This window comes from Nilaparvata lugens, chromosome 11 (genome assembly GCF_014356525.2).
Source record: "Nilaparvata lugens isolate BPH chromosome 11, ASM1435652v1, whole genome shotgun sequence".
Taxonomy (NCBI): domain Eukaryota; kingdom Metazoa; phylum Arthropoda; class Insecta; order Hemiptera; family Delphacidae; genus Nilaparvata; species Nilaparvata lugens.
The window spans coordinates 16,692,878-16,715,512 of NC_052514.1; the positions used below are offsets into that span (position 1 = coordinate 16,692,878).

Consider the following 22,635-nt stretch of genomic DNA (forward strand, 5'->3'; position numbering starts at 1 on the left):
TGAGAGAATATAACGAATGGAGTAAAATTAAAAATAACATGACTGAAAAGTAGACTATCACACTCATGTTATCAAAAGAATTGTATTGCTGTAGGTAGATATAATAAACTGCTACTGTGCATTATTTTATTCCGATGAATGTTGCTTTGGATTCACCCAAAATAATTTGCCAAAAATACTCTCTTTGTGCAGAATATAAACAACATAATACATAACGTGGACGAACAAACTCAAGCTCTTTTCTTCTCACAATTAAATTATTAATTCCAAATTCAATTAGCAACTACAAGTACTTCAACATTTTTATTTCTCTCTATTACCACAACTCAAAGTACCGTATCGTCGCATACTTTCTCATTTTCAATTATAATCACCTATCATCAAGATTCGAATTGTTTAGTATTGTTTATTATTTACTTTATTATCATGGTTTCTTGTTCCTTATCCGTCCTTATTCTTCTCCTTCTCAACCTTCCCCTCATTCATTATAATCTATTTTGTATTATGTTTTCTTATTTTCTCTCTCATTCCTTCCTATTCTATTATATAATTCAGAGCTTTCCCGTTTTTCAACCTCACCCTCTTATTTCTCCTTCATTGATCCCAGCCGAATGAACTTCCCATTCTCTCTGGTTGATGCAGAGTAGACTAATCAAATCGGTAACGGAATTCGGAAGTATAGTAGATGAGAGAGAGGGTGAGAAAGGGTGGGTGGAGGAAAGTGGAAGAAAATTGAATCCGAACAAAAGATGGGTATCCTTCGCCTAAACCCCCCCTCCCACAACACCACCACACACTCACAACATCCCAGCTCTTACCCGAAAACCAGTACAACAACAAGCCAGCCGAATTCATTTTCCTTTGTTTCACATGAGGACTTGACATCATCATACGAAGACAGCTTTTCCACCGAGAGAACTTTCAAAAAGGTTTTCCTTCCCTTATTCACAGTAATAAAGGATGAGTCAGACTGGCCACTGAGGAACCCTCTCACAAGAGGCGAAACGATGCTTGTGGCCAACTCAACTCATATGTTATTCATATCCCGCTTCCACTTCTTGGCAAATCTTGTGGAAATTTCTCAAGAATCTCTTCAGAAATGTGTATTGACTATTCATGTCCGTGAATCATCCAAGTATGCAAATTATTTATAGGTATTGTGTAGCCAACCTCTTATTGATACAGACCGATCTCAGAGTCTCGAGCTCACAGCATAATATACGATCGTGTAATCAACTATCAAGATGGCAGAAAAAAGTATAAACAAGTATCCTTCCTGATTCTATTTCAAACGAAAATTGAATTGGAGAATAGCAAAATTCTCAACACCGATCATTGATGCCTTCCATAAAGTTTTGAGATTGGTTGAACTCTGTCAATCCATAATAAGAAAGAAGAATACTTCTACTACTACTTGGACATTTCAAATTTACAAAATAATTTCATCGATCTTTCTTAAAATGATTCCATTTCGAACAAAAATTGAATTGGAAAATCTTGATTGCAATATTCTCAACTCCGATTATTGATGACTTCCATAAGGTTTTGAGATTGGTTGAACTCTGTCAATCCATAAGAAAGAAGAATATTTCTACTACTAATTTCTAATTTACAAAATCATTCCATCAATCTTCAGAAAGATAATCATTGAGAATCAATAATTGAGAAAGAAAGGAAAAGATGCTAATGATGTGAAGTATGCATGGATCGATGAAAAGAAGAGCAGACTTGTCTAAAGCAAGCAAATATTGAGTGCAGAATAACCAGAGAGCCGGGACTTAGAGCTGATCCCTGAAGTACTCCACCCAGTTCGAGTGTTCATTCTTATACAAAATGAGCGAAACATCTGATTCTGTTTCCCTTAACGCAGGAAAACTTCCCACGCAGAACATTAGACGGGAGACCCGATCTGCCACAGGCAAATAACGCTACTGCTGCCTTGTCAACTGGAAAATATGTTTTTCCTGTTTTCCCGTTCCCCTCAACTCGTCTCACCAGCAGGTTCGTTCCCTTATCACGTCATTGTTGTTCCTGTTTCTGAAGAGTTTGCAAAATAAAGCAGTTCGAGAGTGTTTCATGTCGTGAAATTATCTTTTCAATAGAATTTCTATGGGCTTGTGGTAAAATTCAGTTTCATTAAGTAGTTTCCTTATTTGGTGAAAATTCTGGAAGCGGGATGTTGTTTGTGATTCCTTTATAGTAGAAAATCTGAAAGAGGGTAATATATGGAAGATCTCATATGTCAGTCAATAATAATATGAGCCTGTAGTATTTTAAAAGAATGAACAACAAACTGGTCTAGGAGACCGAGCGGTTCACAGCAGTGACAGTACAAGGCAAATGGTGCCACTCTCCAATACATATCAGTTTGTTTATATTGTTGAAATGTAGATTGATAGAAGTGTAGAGATAGCGGTGAATAGTGAATACAGTTTGATAATTCATGGATTTTGAACATCTACGGTGAAAGTAATGAGTCATGAAATCTGTTAAATAAATAGAAAAATCATTTCAGCAATGTAATCCCAGTTTAAAAAAACTTCTCCCTACCCTTGCACAATATGGAAGAAATTTATTACGAGCTTCACTCACAACAAAGGTTTCCCTCTTTACAAGACGGATTTCAATCTGTTGATTTTTGAAAATTTGAGAGAATATAACGAATGGTGTAAAATTAAAAATAACATGACTGAAAAGTAGACTATCACAATCATGTTATCAAAAGAATTATATTGCTGTAGGTAGATATAATAAACTGCTACTGTACATTATTTTATTCCGATGAATGTTGCTTTGGATTCACCCAAAATAATTTTCCAAAAATACTCTCTTTGTGCAGAATATAAACAACATAATATGTAACGTGGACGAACAAACTCAAGCTCTTTCCTTCTCACAATTAAATTATTAATTCCAAATTCAATTAGCAACTACAAGTACATCAACATTTTTATTTCTCTCTATTACCACAACTCAAAGTACCGTATCGTCGCATACTTTCTCATTTTCAATTATAATCACCTATCATCAAGATTTGAATTGTTTAGTATTGTTTATTATTTACTTTATTATCATGGTTTCTTGTTCCTTATCCGTCCTTATTCTTCTCCTTCTCACCCTTCCCCTCATTCATTATCATCTATTTTGTATTATGTTTTCTTATTTTCTCTCTCATTCCTTCCTATTCTATTCTATACTTCAGAGCTTTCCCGTTTTTCAACCTCACCCTCTTATTTCTCCTTCATTGATCCCAGCCGAATGAACTTGCCATTCTCTCTGGTTGATGCAGAGTAGACTAATCAAATCGGTAACGGAATTCGGAAGTATAGTAGATGAGAGAGAGGGTGAGAAAGGGTGGGTGGAGGAAAGTGGAAGAAAATTGAATCCGAACAAAAGATGGGTATCCTTCGCCTAAACCCCCCCTCCCACAACACCACCACACACTCACAACATCCCAGCTCTTACCCGAAAACCAGTACAACAACAAGCCAGCCGAATTCATTTTCCTTTGTTTCACATGAGGACTTGACATCATCATACGAAGACAGCTTTTCCACCGAGAGAACTTTCAAAAAGGTTTTCCTTCCCTTATTCACAGTAATAAAGGATGAGTCCGACTGGCCACTGAGGAACCCTCTCACAAGAGGCGAAACGATGCTTGTGGCCAACTCAACTCATATGTTATTCATATCCCGCTTCCACTTCTTGGCAAATCTTGTGGAAATTTCTCAAGAATCTCTTCAGAAATGTGTATTGAGTATTCATGTTCGTGAATCATCCAAGTATGCAAATTATTTATAGGTATTGTGTAGCCAACCTCTTATTGATACAGACCGATCTTGAAGTCTCGAGCTCACAACATAATATATAATCCCCAAAGTCATTCAAGTATGATATTTTGAAAAATCAGCCGAGAGTAAAGACATAAAATACAGTACTTATATCGATATTCCATCACAAGCTGATATTCGAGTAGACTCAGATAAAATATTCATCTTCTCATTCACCGTATTATCCTTGTGATTTCTGTTGTCATACGTGTTTTCTCTTACAATAAATCCCACTGGAAATATGGATTGATGATTACAATTATTCTGAAATGAATGATCAATCAATATGTAAATGAGTATTTATAAAAATGTAAACACATACTATTCACTCGCATCATCGAATCAATAGGATAAGGGTATCAGAGAGAATGTAGAGATTTTGTATCCAACATCATTATGTTGATGGAAACCAATAGGAATACTTAGGAGGAACTAGAATAATACTTCATTATTGTAATCAGATTGTAGATTTCTTAAAATGTACTTCAGATAACATTTAATCTCTATAAATTACATCTAGCATTACTTTTCTAATACATCTAACAATTACTTACATTAACATCTAGAAATCAAGACTATTCTATTAGAATAATTTTCCATTAAAGCAGACGAATACTGCTCATAAAAAATTGATAAAATTAAACTCATTCTAGAAAATCCAGTTCATAGAAATTTCGGAGTATTAAATCATTTTTACAAAATTTACTTCATTAACTTAGTAAGTAATCCGTTTCAGGCTCTTAGTGGAGTATCATAGCTCCTATGACGTAGAGGAAGGATAGCATATGCTATCTTTTCTCTATGGTAATATTGATGTTTCATTAGATTTTCAAATTTATTGCTTATTGTAATATGGAGCAAGCTTAACTTTCGAAGAATATAATAAAACGAAGTTTTTGAAATTATAAATTTCATTATACTGGCTTATAAAGTAACAGAAGCAAGTCACTGTTTTATCTCAATCTTCCCCAGGCCAAATTTTGATGAAATTCTCTTCCAAGAATTGATATTCATACTTCGAAACTCCACCGTTCTATGTGAATTCTTCAAACTTATTCATTCCAGTAAAATTTGAAATTTATCAAAAGTGACGTTTGCTATTATGTTGCTCAATATTGTTGAATAATGCCTAAGTTCATATGCTTTCTACAGTGCCTTGTAAAGTGATTGATTAATTACAATAATTAGAATTGTTGGATCTGAGCAAAATTGTTTTTCAATATCCATTTATGAAGAAACCTTACTTCTTTTATATTTTATAATAATTTATCGACTAAAGTAGCCCGAATAAAATACCTTAAAATCTCACCTAATATCATATCCTTGAAGATAATATTCTTCTTTTCTTCACTATGCAAACTTTCTCACTCTTCTACAACCACATAATTCTACCCATCGGAAATCGATAGACTGATAGCACTGATGAAAAGCCCTAAAGCTTCGATAGAGATCCTCGCTGGTGATTGGTGAGGTGGATCCAGCTCAATGGAGGGAGACAACTTAGCAAAAACCAGAAAGTAAAGATACGAGAAACTTTATGAAACTTCCAAAAGTCGATGCCTATGGGCCACTAACACAAAGATTGTCTATGTTTCTCTCCATCTCCTTCAAACTGGTATAACCTTTTCCTCTAACCCTCTTTTCTCTCTCATTCTATTATATTTCTTATATAATATCCCATGTGAGAAACTGGAAAAAGGTTATTATAAAAGTATGTATGATATGTTTTCATATGTTAACAGTATGTGAGCTTTATCCTACTTTGGGGGAGTTCAGGATCTTCAAGGAATAATCAATTCTAAGTTCACGGGTGCTTCATTTATTTTTATTAATTTATTATGCAATACAAATGGGAATAATGTAATAACATTGGTAGATAAAATAATAAGGTAGTCCTTGTGCTATTTTTCTTCCAAATTTGTAGGTAACACAGTCCAAGATGAGGTTAGAATTTCACGTGTACAATTTTTACAAAATTCTAGTCCAAAATAAACATGAAAACTATAAATTTTGAATTTAGTTGATTTGAATTAATGAATTGATTAGAAATATTCCACTCAATTACCACTTGTAACGAATAATATTGAGTTATTTAAGAAAATTTTGAACCATTGAAGAATGACAATATATTATATTTTAACTCAATTGAAGAATTAGGGTAAACATCCTGATAATTAACAATGAATTATGACAATCCGAATAAACTATGAACGGTACCTTTTCAAGATTGCCTCTTCAAAATACGTATCACCATGGAATAATCAATCTAAACGTATATATTTCCTCTATGGTATCACCAATGAAAGATAGCTTGCCGTGTCTATCTCATGAATTACCTCAATATTACCACACGTCTGTTCAGGTGACATTCACTTCATCACGTCTAGCCGTCAAAGTAAACTTGATACCGTGAGATTCGACGAACTGATCTGACCAACTACCCACTTGTTTCAGTTTCTCAATAAATTGTAAAAATAGGCACTTGATGAACTGAGATCGTGAGGAACTGAGGAACAGACCCTCCCGTTTGTTCAGTGCAATTAATACTTCATTTATTCATAGATTTAAGTTGGATAAACGTTCTTGATGGAGGTTACCACATCCAGAATCAAAATGAATAGTGATGAAAGTATTCCAAAAAAATCAAAGCATGAAAATTGTTATAACATAGTAAAAGAAAGTGAAAGAAGGAAGAGAGACGAAAATGGAAGCCATCTTTAGAGAGAAGGATAAAGGTTCAGAAAAAGAGAGAAAGGACGTCTATGAGGATAAACAATGTTACCGAAAAGGATATAGGGAAGGTTAACAAAAGATAGCTGTAAAGACCCGAGGAAGATTGAAATCATTGTTTGTAGCGTTGCTATTGGCCGATTCATTGCACCCTCATCACATCTCTCTCGCTCTCTCAAAAGCATTTTCAACGTGCTGACAACTTCACGACTCTGTAGCATTTTCTTCGTCTACTTAAAAATTCAACAGCCGGCTTTAATTAAAGTTACATCTCACTTAGCGGTGGAACCTTTTATTCCTGTCACGGTCCGCTGCTTGTCTCATCCTTTTCTGCCGTGAAAAAAAGAAGGGAAGAAGAAGAGCAGGGTGAAGAAGACAGCAACTTCACCTTTTTTGTCAAGTTTTCCCTTATCGCCTTGCGAATTTCCCCCAATCATTTCATCCTATCAGCCCTCCACTTCAATTCGCGCCTAGCAATTTAACGCTCCAATAACCACCAAACCAGATTAATTGAAAATTGATGTTTTGTAATAGTAATGTGGAATTGAGTTAAAAGTCTTTGCTGAATTTTGCTGCCTTATCCCTGATTTTATCGATAGGCCCGCGGTTCTTTCCTGCTTATAAAAGTGAAAACGTTTTCAAGATTAAGAATACTCAAGTGAATCTTTTGGGGCAGAAGAATAATTTTCAGGGGGAAATGAAACGGTTTCTCTTTCTTGGTTGGTATTTTAGGATAAACGATAATAAATATATGAAATAAGGCAGAAGACAATCTTCAGCTAAGTTAAAGCTCTGAAACTTGCAGAAAAAAAAGTTTTCCTACAGGTACCGTAGAAAGTGACCATTCCTGCACTGATTACAGAACGCAAAGAATCACTTTTCCGCTCTAGTGCGCAAAGTATTACATTGCGTACTCTTAATACTTTGTGTATTATCTTGCAGCCATTCCAATCAGCTGTTGACATTGTTGGTGTGTATTTTGAATGCGAATTTGTTCTATCTATATTTTTTCTGATTTCCAAATAAATAAAAATGAGAACTCATCAAATTATACATTTTGAATATTATTAACTATTCATTATTTCAAATAATATTTTTTCATTCATAGATTTATTGATTGAAAAATTATTTAGAAATTAAGATTTACTCAAAATTATTCAAATTTTCAAATTAATTGGATAAATTTAATTTTTAATTTGAATGAATTATCGATTATTAATTTTCAATTGGATTATCAAGTTTAAAATAAATTAAAGATGTTATTAATAGCAAAATTATACAGACAAACATTTGATGGATTTCAGCCATCATTTTAGGCCTACCCATAATCAACCACTTTTCATATTCAATGGTAACTGTAGGAAAAATTTAATGTGAAATACGTGCGCAAAGTTCTTCTGCTGAACTCAAGAAACCATTCCGCCCTCGCCTACGGCTCGTGCGTAAACGTTTCTTTCGGTGCAGCAAACTGTAACTTTGCACACTAGTTGCACAAATAACTATTATAGTAGCCTACAGTAGTTAGGTATTAGAACAGGTTAATAAGAATAGCTGAGGATTTGGATCTATGATAGAAAAGCTTCAATTTAAATTTGAAACATACATTCAATTCTCAAGCCTTGAGCACACCAGTGTGAGTTTTCCCGGACGCAGGAGAATAGTATTCAAACCATAGTTGAAATTTCCCCACTGCCGCTGCTATCACGTGGTTTGCAATGGTGCGGACAGGGATATTTCCTTTTCTTCCGCTAATATTCCACTTTGCTGGTTCTACAGCGTTATGAGCTGAAGGAGGGTCTTTTTGTAAGTTCTCGGACTAGTAGAAATCCCAAATTAGGTATTATTCTGATCTTTATTAGATTTAGATGTTTTTTAATCATATACGATGAACTTTGTCACGAAATGAATTGAGTTTTTAATATACAGAATTCAGAGAATTTGCAAGATTTTCATGGAATGAAAATGTTCAAAAATGAGTTTTCAATTCCAGTTTTTCAACTTCACCCACAAAACATATTCACGGCAATATTTCTTGATTAATGTTCTTAATCCATACTGACTCCTTGATCCAGTGAGGTATAATTTGTTAATCCAAGCTCTAATGTTTATTCTAAGTATTTGAAGGAAAAATTTGATAATGTTTTTTCTCCAAAAAGTAACAAATTAAATAGTAAAAAGTTAACGATCGGTAACTAGCATGTTGTGAAAGGGAATGCAATAGAGGAGTTATGATTTTAAAGTCGAAAAATTACAAATTCTCTATTTACATTATTTGAAAGATTGACTTGATATTAAATTTGAAATTATTAAACACTTCGAAGATTAATTATTTATTCTTCCAGATGAATTGGAATATTTGACATTATGAAACTCGACGTCATTCTATCTCCATAGCTCACTATCATTCATGTCTCCAAAATATACGATGGTGAGATCGAGATCTTTTAGGTGTTCCAATTAATTTGCACTCGTCAGAGTACTGTAATTAATAGATCATCATTATGAAGACAGGCTGTGAAGAGACACTTTGCATCTCCCTTCTACTAATCAGCTAATATTCTACTTTCCCTGATCGATTCCGATGAGACCTCAGTGACGGCGATAGTCTTTAGAGAAGATTGTAGGGTTCAAGGGTGAGGCTAACCCTAGCTTCCGGGTAAGTACACCCAATTGTTAAGAGGCCCTAACCATTTTAGATCAGTTCAACAGTTCAGCTTCAAATTCAGCCACAGTTCAGAGGCTGTTGTAATATGGATCAGCATTTAACTTTAATTTTTTTAGGTAATGCCAAATGCTGATAAAAGGAAATAAAATAATGAGGTTGATGGCACAAAAACACACACATATTGGTGGAGTTTAAGATTGAATAGAGAATTCAAATGGAGAAAGGACGATACTGTATATCCAATCTGAATATCTTGAAGGTTCTCAGAAATCATAATAGCATTACCAAATATTGCACTGTAATTCCGAGTACAATTGGATGTATTGTATTTCTTGAGAATGAAATCATCACATTACTGGGACTTTAGCTCCCTCTCTGAAAGACCTTCAAATGATGTTTCAAAAATCTATTTTATGTTTTTAAAATGAACCAACTTGTACATAGGCCTATTCATAAAATCTGGACCAAAGATATTTTTTTTGCACGATATCACTCAACAATTTCAATTTTTTATCAATTTTCTAGTTGTTTCTCGATATTAATGAAGTTAATGAAGATTATTCAAAAATTTTGAAACGTAAAACTTGATCATTCAAACAAACCATTGATGATGATGGTGATGATGGGAACTCCACAAAAATCAATAACTAATAATCACAAAGACGGGATTTTTCCCTAGAATATTTCATAAACCTTCTCTATATGCGAAGCATCCTTGAAAAATGCTAAGCATCTTATATATCAGAATCAGATTATAGCATAGCTTGTCATAAAAAAGTGTTTGTATTATGGACATTTCTAGGCATGAGCATAGCATAGCACAACTAGGTAAGATCTGTGGCATGAGGTTTGTTTTTATACTTGTATGTAGAAGATTTCATGAAAGTCAAGGGATTAAATTAGTTAATGAAGTTAACATTATTGTAGATCAAACCTTGGCTTGTTAAAATATTTGTAATTTTTAAATGAAATTAATGATCTCGCAGTGTCATATTGGAGAAATTCATTTTCTTCCGATCAATTTGTTTAATAATGAATTGCAATATGGGATAAAACTCATTCTTGAAGAGGTAACCATGTGAATCATTGCTGTTTCATGGTGGTACCACCTTCATTTAGAGCTTGTTCCACAAACAACAAGAACCACTCTAATACACAAAAATCTGCCATCACAATACGTTAAATAGAATACACAGCACACATCCTTCTCTTTTAACTTTTATAGCGTATGATTCCATTTCATTCTTGATTCTTCATGAAAAAGGCCCCTGAGAGAACAAAAAAGACACCATCAATTCTCACTAAACTTTTCCCTCGCAATGACACCGGCTGTAAAGTACTAAATGCAATGTGAGACAACCTTTCCACTGAATTCTCTCTCTATTCCATAAGGCTGATTTTCCCTGGACTCTTGGGACTCGATCCACTCTGTTTCTAGGTCAGTGTGTCCTTGTGGATCGCCTTTTGCGCGCATTGTTGCCAAAACAACACACCGATTTCCTTTTTTCTTCTTTCTCTAGCTGGTGCCGAAGTCACTCTGTTGAAACAATTAAGTTAATTAGCATTTTTGTAGGCGGTTGACGCGTTCTCTGCATAATTCGTTTAGCTCGGCAGCGACAGGTATTCTATTAATTGGGTACTCGTTCGAATGTGAAGCCTAATCGGAGTGCCATAGAAATTCACACAAAAGACCCTCAAAGAGAAATTTACCCTTAAACTAAATAGAGTACAAATATATATAGAGTATATAGTATAGTATAGTATATATTGTATATAGTATAGTATAGAGTATATAGTATTTTATATAGAGTATAGAGTACAAGTATATATATACTCGCACTAGATATTATGTAGTAATATCATAGACCAAATTAAGAAATCTGAGTATCAGCTTAAATCTGTGATATTATTTGAGTGGCTGGAGTGACTGCAGGCTACTGGATAAAAAGCCTCAAATATAAAACTAATACTGTAATATTAATAACCATAATCTTATTTATCAATTTTAACATCTCTGAAATTTGTCAGGTAATCTTAAAAACAGTTGAACTTTAAAATAAATAAAACAAGGTGGAAAATTACACTGAAATCAAACTCAGCATTTGACCAAAGAATTGGTCCATTAGAATTATACCAAAGAATTATCCAACGATTGGATATGACTAACGAAATTCTAATGAACTGATATCAGGTAACATCAGTGAAATTAGAAATGAAAAAAAGACATGATCAGCAAGAATCAAACCTGCTAATATTATAAAATAATAAGCTACAAATCTGTTTGACTGAATCACGAATGATAATTTTTTCGATTTCAAATTCTATTTCATCGTTATTGAAATTTAACAACGATGAGATCCTGCTTCTGCTTGAATTAATCACATGCATATTCGTAATACCGTAATATTTTGAGGTAGAGCAAGCTTACAATACAGTTCTCCACTGAGCTTCCCTCACCCTCAAGCTAGACACGACAAAACAACAAATAATATGGGCTTTCCTGTTTCTAAGATTACATTATTGACTCCTTGGGTTTAGCTCTTGTATTGTGTCTTTATTGTGTTATAGAAGGAAATCGTTTTATTTTGTTTGGCACTCTTAAACTTGTCTACTATACACTAAAACATATTACATTTTGAAAAATGCTGACGATTTTCATCATGGATATAATAATGAATAGAATTTTAATTATTCATTAAGTTAAATATTTAAAATTTCACTCATTAAGTGCAGGAAGTGAAACAAGTAGTCAATTGCTGCTGCTATTAACCGGAACTGAGGGTCCGCTTCTAATATTCCAAAATTGAAAACTGCCTTAGTTTTGAGAAATAAGAATAAAAATAAAATAGATGATTAGCTCAAGTGACTAGTTTTTAAAAAATCAAGCCAAAGTTTGCTTGATAAAGATTTGCTTAAACAAAATTAAAATAATTCCAAATTTATTTATCCGTATCTGAATTTGAATACGGCAACTAAAATGAACTCTCCTGTACACTAACAAGCCATCGAATCGGGAAGTCTATAATTCAAATTCAATCAACTTTGTTTATGATTGAATACGTAACTCACAAAATACATTCTATTTACAATTTTTACATCCAAATAATCTTAAAATCTACATCTTAGTGGAGAAAAACAGATTGATGTAACCAGTGCTATTTTTGAAACAATGTACGTTCTGGTACGCAATGTTCCGGTGGGTCTAGGGGTATTCAGAAGGGGTCGGCCCCCGGGAAAACTTTTTAAATATAGCCTGAAAAAGGGTGTTTTGAAATAGTAGGTACTTTTCTACATTGCTTCAATTGATTAATGACTCTCTTAAAGTTACAAATTATTTTGTAAATTAGCTATTCTTCTTTTTATGTCCGAAGAGGCGGACCTCTTAAGTAAGAGATTTATTTTCTGTACGACGCGTACCATCGCAAAAAAGCACAGGATGTTACCAAGTTGAACTATGAAGTTTACAGTAGAATGTAGCCAGTTAAATGTTGTTGAAACCTTTGCCACAAGCCGAAAGAAGGACACTGATTTCACAAGAAGAAATCAGTTTTGGTTATCAACTGACAATATTATTGACGAATAAAAGACTCAGCTATTGTCAAATTGGAAATGCTATAAGAGTTTTCCTAAATAATTTATCTAATCTACCAATATAATTCCTGTATACGATTATAATTTTGCAAGTTTTAAATTTGCATGTTATGATTCAAACAATTAATAGTTCTCAATAGGCCAACAAAGAGTGCATTGAGTCACTCTCAAATGTGAATCAGACAAGAGTCTGACTTGACTCATGCATTTCACCTACAGGTACCTCTTTTTGTGGTTTTGAAGAAAATGCTCAATTTGACCTCTCTACTTGATGAAAATCAACTTAATGAAGTTTATTTAAATTCAATATTATTAACATCATATCAATGATTCTGTTACTTTTGTTGAACAAGAGATCTTTAGTACTGACTCAGTCGAATTTTTATAACCAATTTTGCTAAACGGAATTTGAAACCTATATCTAACTAGCCTACTATACTAAAGTAAATGAAACTACTATATCAGTATAATATTAAAAACTAAATACACAATACTCACTTAAGAAACTATTAATCCTTAGTAGTAAACCACTCTTTCAATTATAAGAAAAATATTCAGAATAAGCTAAATGTATCTATAGCTACATGAAAATTTTCCCATAGGTCACTTGCTACAGTACATGAAACTACTATTGCATCAGTTACCGTACTTGATTAAACTCTTTCAAATATAAAATTCTAAATTTGGCTTCATAACAAAGGAATGTGTTATCCTTGATACATAATTCATCCATAAAACGGAAAAAAGTTCAAATAAATTATAGATCGAGAATGCAATGAGAACTAAGCAAAATGAAGAATCAAGTGCTGAGTGAATAATAAACACTATTAACTAAATAGCCAATAATGAATTATCATAATTCAAATTTGAATAATGATGAAATCAAGTGTGTTTTAGTTTATTTGATGGTGATGAACGTTTTAGAAGTCGAAACTTCTTTCAAGTAGGTAGTATTAGGGCAATATTGCCCTATGAGCACAGTCATTCAACAATATTATTGATTCACTCCAAAGATGGATAACTCATTTGCCAGACTACAATTTGTTATCTAAAATGAAAGATGCATTATAACTTCAAATTCAACTTCCACATTCTTTGAATTTTTGAAGTCGAATTTGTGTAGAAATCAATTTGAATAATTTGTGTCCATAGGTTTGGAACAATTATTTTTATCTCCATTTTCTCCCAATTACACAGCTCGTGTCCTTCCTGATAACAAGGTAATAACGGTTCAATTTTATGAATCGAGAAAGTTGCGATATTTTTCAAAATTCACTACAGTACTGTACCGGTACGGTTATCCAAGGGGCTCCTGTAATGTAAAATAAACTGAAATATCAACCAATATTAGGCAGAAATATAAATATGAATATAAATAAAAATGAGAGAAGCGATAACGAGATGACATACCGGTAATAACATGTTTAGACTTTTCATGATTTTTTAAAAATTCATAATCGGCGGTAGAGGCTTGGTTGAAGACAAGCTTCAAAGTTTTAAAAGTAGGTATACTTTTTTTATGTTTTTATCTTCATAAATTCATTACCATAGCTGAAACCGCCAATAGATATACTAGTGTCTGAAAACACTAAAATAAAGGTGGTTTGCGTGAAATGGGTTCACTGAGCAACTGAGAAAATCCTTTCATAAATAGGTAATATGATTTCAATCATTCTTTGAGTTAGGGTACCGGTATCAACGATTCGTAGCCTAGGTACCGGTTACTCCGGAGGTAGGCCTAGTAGGCTAGTGATTACTCCCTATGAAATAGCCTACCTACTGTACCTGTTTTATTCATTGATAAGGAGCTGTATTGATGATAATGATAGTTATCTGTTTGGGTAAACGTTTTCTATCACATTATTAATAGTAGCCTATTCGGTACTGAATTATATAGAAAATCACTGTATTTTCAACGACTCTGATAATAAAGTTACGCTAAATTAATAAACGTTTAGGCTACTTTCCTACCCTTCAGCCTTAAACTACACAAATTAGTTCTCGGTGGTTAATAAGGTGTTAATATTTAAGAATTTTGTCAATTATGAATAGAATATAATTAGTGTAGTATTAGTAAAAAATGATGCCTACTGTACTTAAAAAAATTATTTTTTTAATTCAGTCTATGTGGTTGATAAATCTTATCAATCTTATTTGAACTTGATTATATCATAATTATCATTATACTTAATTATCCTTAGTGCCTAATAAAAAACGTACTCTACAGTAACAAAATTTCATTTTTTAGATAGTAAGGTACCGTATTCTTGAGAAAAAATTCAAGGAACTAATCTTTGTTTATGTTGTCCTAATCTAGTCGTGATAAACGGATCAGAACAGTTTATTCGTTTAGTCTGAACATCACTTCCAGTTAAGGAATTGTTTGGTGTGATATTTTGACGCCCGGAGGTTCGAGCAATGGCAAAGTGACAGATAACATACACCTGGTTAACAGCAATACACTGACAAGCAGCAACTTGCCGAGTTACAAGTGATTTTAGGCGAGCCGTATAGCCAATCGATTCCCCCTTAAGCCCTCCACCGACAGTCTTCCAATCAAAACATTGCAAATAACGTCCGCTGAACAAATTCTGATACATTCAAAGAGCAAATCATGCAGATGAGATCAATTACGGTACAAAGTAAGGCGAAATTATCGATTACTTACTTCAAAGAACACACAGATTACGGAGACACATTATATCCATGCTAGCACACACTTCTCTTCACTCACTACTAACATCTTCCATGGAACATGGCGGCAGCGGCAGGCCAGGCTAACGTCATTTTTCAGAACTTCCCACTCTTGGCACAGCGCGCGCTATCTTACGAGCGCTAATCGAATTAGCTTCACTTTACCCACCACATTCAACTTATTTAGAATCATCACATTCAACATGAGTTTATTTGGGCGTTTTTCCAAAAATATTTCCCATCATTATTTTTTTCTTTCAAACTGTCATCACGTTCCTGTACTAATAGCACGTGGAACGATGATTTTAATTTATTTTCCAGTGGTTTATTAATTATTAGCGAGCGTTTTTTTGAAGATTTGTATTTTTATAGTAGAGTAATAATTATGTTGGATTGTATAATAAGCTTATTGGGATGGTGATGCAATAAAATTGTAGTAGATTAATGTTATTTTTGTAAGAGTACTGTACGATCCGTTATTTATATGTCCAGCTATTTTATTCATATAATCAAAGCAATCAGATAATAGATTGATGTTACTTGGATTTCTTCAGATTGATAGATGTTACTTGGATTTCTTCACAATAATACAGTACCGTTGCCTACAATCAATATTATTTACTATACAATTACCGAACTGTACTGTATTATCAAATACAGGCCTATAGATGTAAATGTACTTTATTGAGTTGAGACGATTAAAAATAATAATAATAAACAGTTTTGGATCAATTTGAAAGTGCGTTGGACCCACTATAATCAATCATCAAAGAATAATCATTATAAGAAGTACGTACCGTTGGCTATATAAGTAAGCTAACATAAAATATATATTAAGATACATCAGATCCAGGTGAGCCAGGCAAGATCTCCTGAACATAGGAATTCTTACATTTGAGAATAACTTTAGTAGCCAAGTTTAATTAATACTTACACATTATTTTTCAAAATATACTGAGTTCCAATTACTTCCTTTGCAATAATATTTTGTAAATAATGATAATAGTTGACCATAGCTTTAATTTTTGTTTCAAACTAATTTACAAATATTTTCTCATTTATAAATGGGATAAGTGAGATCACACCTTTCATTTTAAATACCAGTAGGTACGGTATTCGCATTCCTCATCCTCATTTTAAATTTATATCATAGTAATAACTGATTGATTAAGGTTTATAGGATTATTCAACTTCTTCATTATTTCTCAACATTCAACAAATAATATAGTATGTTTTATAGTATATTATAAGGCTTCATGTTTACTTTCAGTTTCTGACTGATATCATGATTATTATATTTTGATCTCCAAAATATTTCAGATGCTAATAATACAAATCAAAAGAATTCATAATACTCATCATAAAAAATAAGGGAAAAACAATTCTGGTTCAGTTTTAACTGTTTTAAAATTCCTATGTTTTTTTTATAAATAATATTAGTGTGATTCAATTACGACCGTTCAAATTCCCTTAAATAATGTCTATTAAAAAATGAGGTATTATAACTTATAATGTGTGAAACCATAGTATGGTACTTATATTTTCATCTTATTTACAGGTAATGAGATTACTTATTAATTTAGCAGGAAAAAGTATCTATAGGACTGATAAATTTTTCATGTTGCAAAACTTTTTACAAGTTAATGTATAGATTGATAAAAATTTAACTTACTTCAAAAGTCATGTTAACTTCGGATTTCAGAATGCCTTAAATCATGAGTAACACAAATAATGTAACAAAATCAAAGTTTTCTCTTTTTAAAAAACATATTCGGAAAGGACTCACTTGCAGAACAAATATTATTATAATCAATTTCGATTTGTACAAATGAAAGAATAAGGCTTTTTTAACATATTTTCATTAGTGTATTAATTGAATCGATTTTTGAATTCAAGCTTATCAGCGAAAATATCAGATTCTTGAAAACAATTATACCTCAGACAATGTATTTCTTTCGAAATTAAAAAATCAATGACATAATAATTATAATTAATTTTTCGGGGTAAATATCTAGTTCGTAGTTTCACCAATAGAAAGCACTTTGTATTTCCTGTTGAGATGAGTAAATACTAAGGTAGGCCTATCTAAAATAAATTTATTATAGGTACCTTGGTAAATACCAACGTTAGTAGACAGAACGTCTACTAGCTTTGAGTAAGCTCAGTATCGGTTTCACAGTGAAAAATATCTTAGGTAGGTGCCTGATATCTACGGTTATCCTTATTATTTCTATACACCATTGATAGTTCGCCATTCCACTTCTTGTTTTCTCGTGTCCCAATCCATAACTGTGAGTCTCTAAACTTCTCCAATAAATATTATTCGGAGATATTTTGATCGCTTCTGTCGGCACCTGATATTTACCAGTACTGCAGCAGAAGTCTTCGGGGTGATTTACAGCATTTAATTGGGATTTTCGTTTATTAATAATTATTTATTAATTAGCATTTGAACAAATGCAACTTCCAATTTATTTCCAAAATAAGTGTATACTCGCAATACGATATTATATTGATGATGATGATGATGATTGAATCAGTACCTAACCATTTTTGAAACAAATAATTTTAAATTCGGTAACTCATAAAATTTTGAGGATACATTCTTCACGGTATTGTTGATTAAATAAGGAACATTTTCTCAAAATAATAATTTTGATAAAGTTATTCAATTGTCAATGAATAACTGGAATTTAGTTATTCAGTAATTTTTTGAAAATGGAATAGCTTTTTCAAAAATTTACACCTTAAGGAGTTTCTTCCACCAGTAATAGTACACAAATCGATTTTTTTTTAAATATCACTAGTAAAATGTTAGTCAGCTTCACAGACTTTTGAGAACAGTTTGTAAATAACATTGTTTATTGGATAAAATATTATTTAACAAATGATTCGTTTTTATGGAAGGTGGTGGGTTCTGAAGTTCTGATTAAATCATTATCATCAATATATCGTATTGCGAGTATACACATGACACTACCCATTTAGCCTTCCTCTGTCACAGTCTCTGATGATTAATGACACCCAAGTCCTCCCATATTCTTAGCGTCTGCCTATCCTTATTGTTATTCTGGACAATGGATAGCTCAGTGGACTATTCTTTCCCGAATCGCTCTTCGGAAATCGCTCATCGGACGACATCGAGACAAAGCACATAGAAAATTTAAAAATACATTTGACTTGGACAGTTTGATAGATCATAAGAGTCTTAGAAATAAAGTTAAACAGGAATTACGGAACTCAATGATCAGGTAACTGAATTCGTTTGTGACGAATAATAAATAGACAAGTAGACAAGACTCCAAATCACTATGACAGGGGATAAAAGAATAATTCTTTAGATTTTCTTCAACTCTTAGAATTATTCGAGCTTGGCAAACAGAAATCATATCCTCAATTTGACTTACCATTGGAGAGCTCGCCCCCTGTGGGTTGGGGAAGCTTTGAGTCGAACATCTTACTTAAGAATGTGTTGAAATCCAGAATTCACCCACAGTATCCCTGCTTGTCGTAGGAGGCGACCAAAAGGAACTCTGAGGCAACTCCAGATGTTGCCTTGCCTTGAAACTCACGGGATCTGCCCCATCAGGGCAGTTTCAGAGGGGCAAAAAGGAAAACCCAAGAGACCAGAGATGGGTGAAACTCCAGGCAAAAATGTGTGTCAAGAGTCTGAGTTGAGGGTGGCCGGGCGCCCTAGAGGCAGTTTGGCGTCCCCTCTCTCAGAGAAAGGACCTACAAGAATGCCTGGAGTGGAACTCATGTAGGTCACGAGTTTGTGGGTGGAGAGACCAAATTTCGCCACTACTCAAAGAAGGGCGGCCATTCGGGCAAAACTTTTTGGGAGAGGTGAGGCTTTTGACCCTGTGGAGTTTCGGAGGGACAATAAGAAAAAACCCAAGAGACCAGAGATGGGTGAAACTCCAGGAACAAATATCACTATGAAATTACTTGTATAAAGTTACTAATTTGTAATAAGATAATAGTCATTGTTCTGTTGCATTATGAAAACCGTAACATAGTAAATCTATCATTATTATTAATTTTCTACATAAATAGAGTTTATTTCTTGTGTAGAGCGTAGCGGTCCTCTACTCTAAAGTCTTTAAACTATTTTTATTTTAAGTGCACTCCAATAGGGCTTATGCCTAGGTGTGCTCATCTTTATTTCGCTTTATGTTTTGTCCTCTAAAGCAAAACAGGAAATGTTAAAATAAGTTGTTTTTCATAGTCGATTTTCATTAGTATTTTTATTTTTTGTATTTTTAGCCGGTACAATGATATTTAATATTATTTTAAAAAAATGTGGGTCAAGAGGCTGAGTCAAGGGTGGCCAGGCGCCCTAGAGGAAACTTGGCCACCCTTCCTCGGCGGAAGGACCTTTAAAGAAGGCCAGGAATGGAACTCACGTAGGTCACGAGGACTAATCAGTCTGAAGACACTGCCAAGTATACGACACTGGATTGCGACAAGCAACCAGGTGGGATGTTAGCATAGGGAAAAAACTCCTGGTTCTTGTAAAGGACACAGGTATTGGTTTGCCTAACTAACATTCTACTTGTGAACACTATAAGCTTCGGTTGACGTGTGGGGTTCTTTGAACCATTGGATCCTTGAGTCCGTCACTTCAAAAATTATACTAATAATAATAATAATAATACCATTGGAGAATATTAATGACTATTTTGTTTCACATTCCAACCAACGCGACGAAGCTGTCATTGGTAGTTATATCAACAATCTCGAAGAGCAGGTCACAAACTTGAATATATCACTTACTGATCAATTTCATTTACACCCAGTTTCAGAGCAAGACTCTTTTAAAGCAATTCAACGTATTCACAACATAAGCACTCAGACCAGTCGATTCTAGTCTCCGCGACGTCACGATTTGAAAACACATGCTCTCGTCTAGAGTCAAGTCTCTTCTCGACCTGAGTCGCCTAAGTGTGAGTTGAGCCTTAGGGATTGTAACTCAAATATTTCAAATGTAAACACCCATTGTGTGATACATCATTTTAAAGGCCTTCTTAAAACAAGAAAGATGGCTTCAATAAAAATGTTCTATGATACTTGCATTCAAAATGGCGGCTTTGAAGTTTTAGTTTTAAAGAAAGGAGGAGTTGTAAAAACTAAAACTTCAATCAGCCGCCATTTTGGATACAGATAGCATAGATCATTTTTATTGATGTAATCTTTTTTTTTTTGAAAAGGCCTTTAAAATGATGTACCACACAATGGGTGTTTACCTACATTTGAAATACTCGAGTTACAACCCCTAAGTCACTAAGTCACCCCCTTATTACGGGTTGAAATTCAGTTGTACGTCAAAAGGTAAAGTATATGACCAATAACTAATCCTGAAAGTTACAGTATCATATCTACAACAATCTTCAACTTATTGAAGGGTTCCCATATATTATATGACTCACTCTGTATATTGTAATCTATTGTAATCTCCACCCCTCACTTCCTATTTCTTGTACTTTTTCTTTTTCCATATCTTTTCTTTTTTCTCTCTCTCTCTCTAATCATTAGACTACTATCATTATCATATTCATCATCATCGAAAGGAGAACAGTAATAAGGAGAAGAAGAAAAATAAATTAGAACAATAAGAAGATGAAGAGAAACAATAAGGAATGTGAGAATGAGAAGAACAGAGGAGGAGAATCTTCTCTTACTTACGAACTTGAACTATGGAAATAGCAAACATAGCATACTAGTCGGGGCGCAAATGTACTATAAAAACCGCTGCTCCGTGCTCATTTTCGGGTAGGAGCCGAGGAAGATGTCTTAATTTCTTACTTAGAGGACTAGTATAATGAGAAACGCAATGATGATCAGTCGAAATCACAGGAACACAAATTGGAAACAAGATGGCTGCCAACTTGTTCAGGGTTTTGTTATAGCGCTTGTATTTCGATAACCGTTGAAGATATTGCACCGTTTTTTGCAAGACAGTATTTGGAAAGCCTTCCTCTACAATTCTTCCCATATAAAGGTTTTCTGTCTAAAACGTTTTATTAGCCGGAAGGCCCCACCTGAATCATCCAGAAAAAGGATGAACAGGCTCACGAGACTGCTTCCATCTATATTTGATTTGAATTTCTTTTAGTTCTTGAAAAATTTGAGGAAACGCAGAAAAAATGCTAGGGAACGCAAGGAAAACGCAGTGAAACCGCGTATCTTTGGCATGATTCGCAAGTCCTCTTAAGGCAAAATTCCCAGACCCATGCTGAACTTCTGTAGCATTTGAACATGATATGTCAATTATTTCTTAAGGAGGCCTAGAAAACTCGGGAAAAACGCTCAAAAACCGCTGATCTTGGGCGAAGCTAAGGGCCGGTTTCCCGAGCTCGGAATTTAGCGAAGTTCTAGACTGCTGAAGTCAGAAAATTGGCTTTCCGAAACGGGGCGTAGTCGTAGTTATAGTCAAAATTGTTTCTAATCATCAATAAATCAGTGGTTTTTTGACAATTTCTTAGTCTTTTTCATTCAATCACGTTTAAATTATATTTCGAAAAACTAGAAAATTGAACACAAAATAAAATAAAGCGAAAATAGTGTAAAGTTTCAGATATTTTGAATTATTAAGGAATGTTTCATTCCGTCAAGGAGAAACGTTTTCAATTATGGAAATGAGAAAATAAAGATTTATTTTGCTGCAACTATTTACTCTTACTGCGACTACGCCCCGTTTTGGAAAGCCAATTTTCTGACTCCAGCTGTTTAAAGTCTAGAACTTATCTAAATCCCGAGCTCGGAAACCGGCCCTTAGGCGTTATATTTCAAAACCCTCCCAACAGAATATTTTTATGCCTCAGCTGAGCCTGTGTACCAAATTTAAACAATCTTTTGCCAATTAGTTCTTGAAAAAGCGGAGAAAACGCTGAAAAACGCAGATTTTGGGCGTATCTTTGGAATTTTTTGAAATCCGTTTTCAGTGCGCCTCTAGATGGCCAACTGAACAAAATTTGCCAAATTTGAACGTATTTGGTCTAGTAAATTCTCAGTTCTGTTGATTATGAATGAATGAGTGAATGAATCATTGTCATTTCGCTTTTATATAACAGATTAGTCATAATCATCCAAAACTGTAAACAAACATTTTCTCAAATTTCTTCC

The 22,635-nt window shown here is 33.6% G+C and overlaps 2 protein-coding genes across 2 annotated transcripts in view; both read right to left on the reverse strand.

Moving 5' to 3' along the window:
- The window catches only part of LOC111053713, a 431,544-nt gene extending 415,946 nt beyond the window's left edge, over nucleotides 1–15,598 (reverse strand). Inside the window, exon 1 of the mRNA XM_039437697.1 lies at nucleotides 15,485–15,598. The gene's annotated coding sequence lies outside the window, so the exon portion shown is untranslated. The remainder of the gene's footprint in view (nucleotides 1–15,484) is intronic.
- LOC120353648 overlaps nucleotides 1–22,635 on the reverse strand; it is a 516,732-nt gene that overhangs the window by 443,288 nt on the left and 50,809 nt on the right. The gene's annotated exons all lie outside the window — the stretch shown is intronic.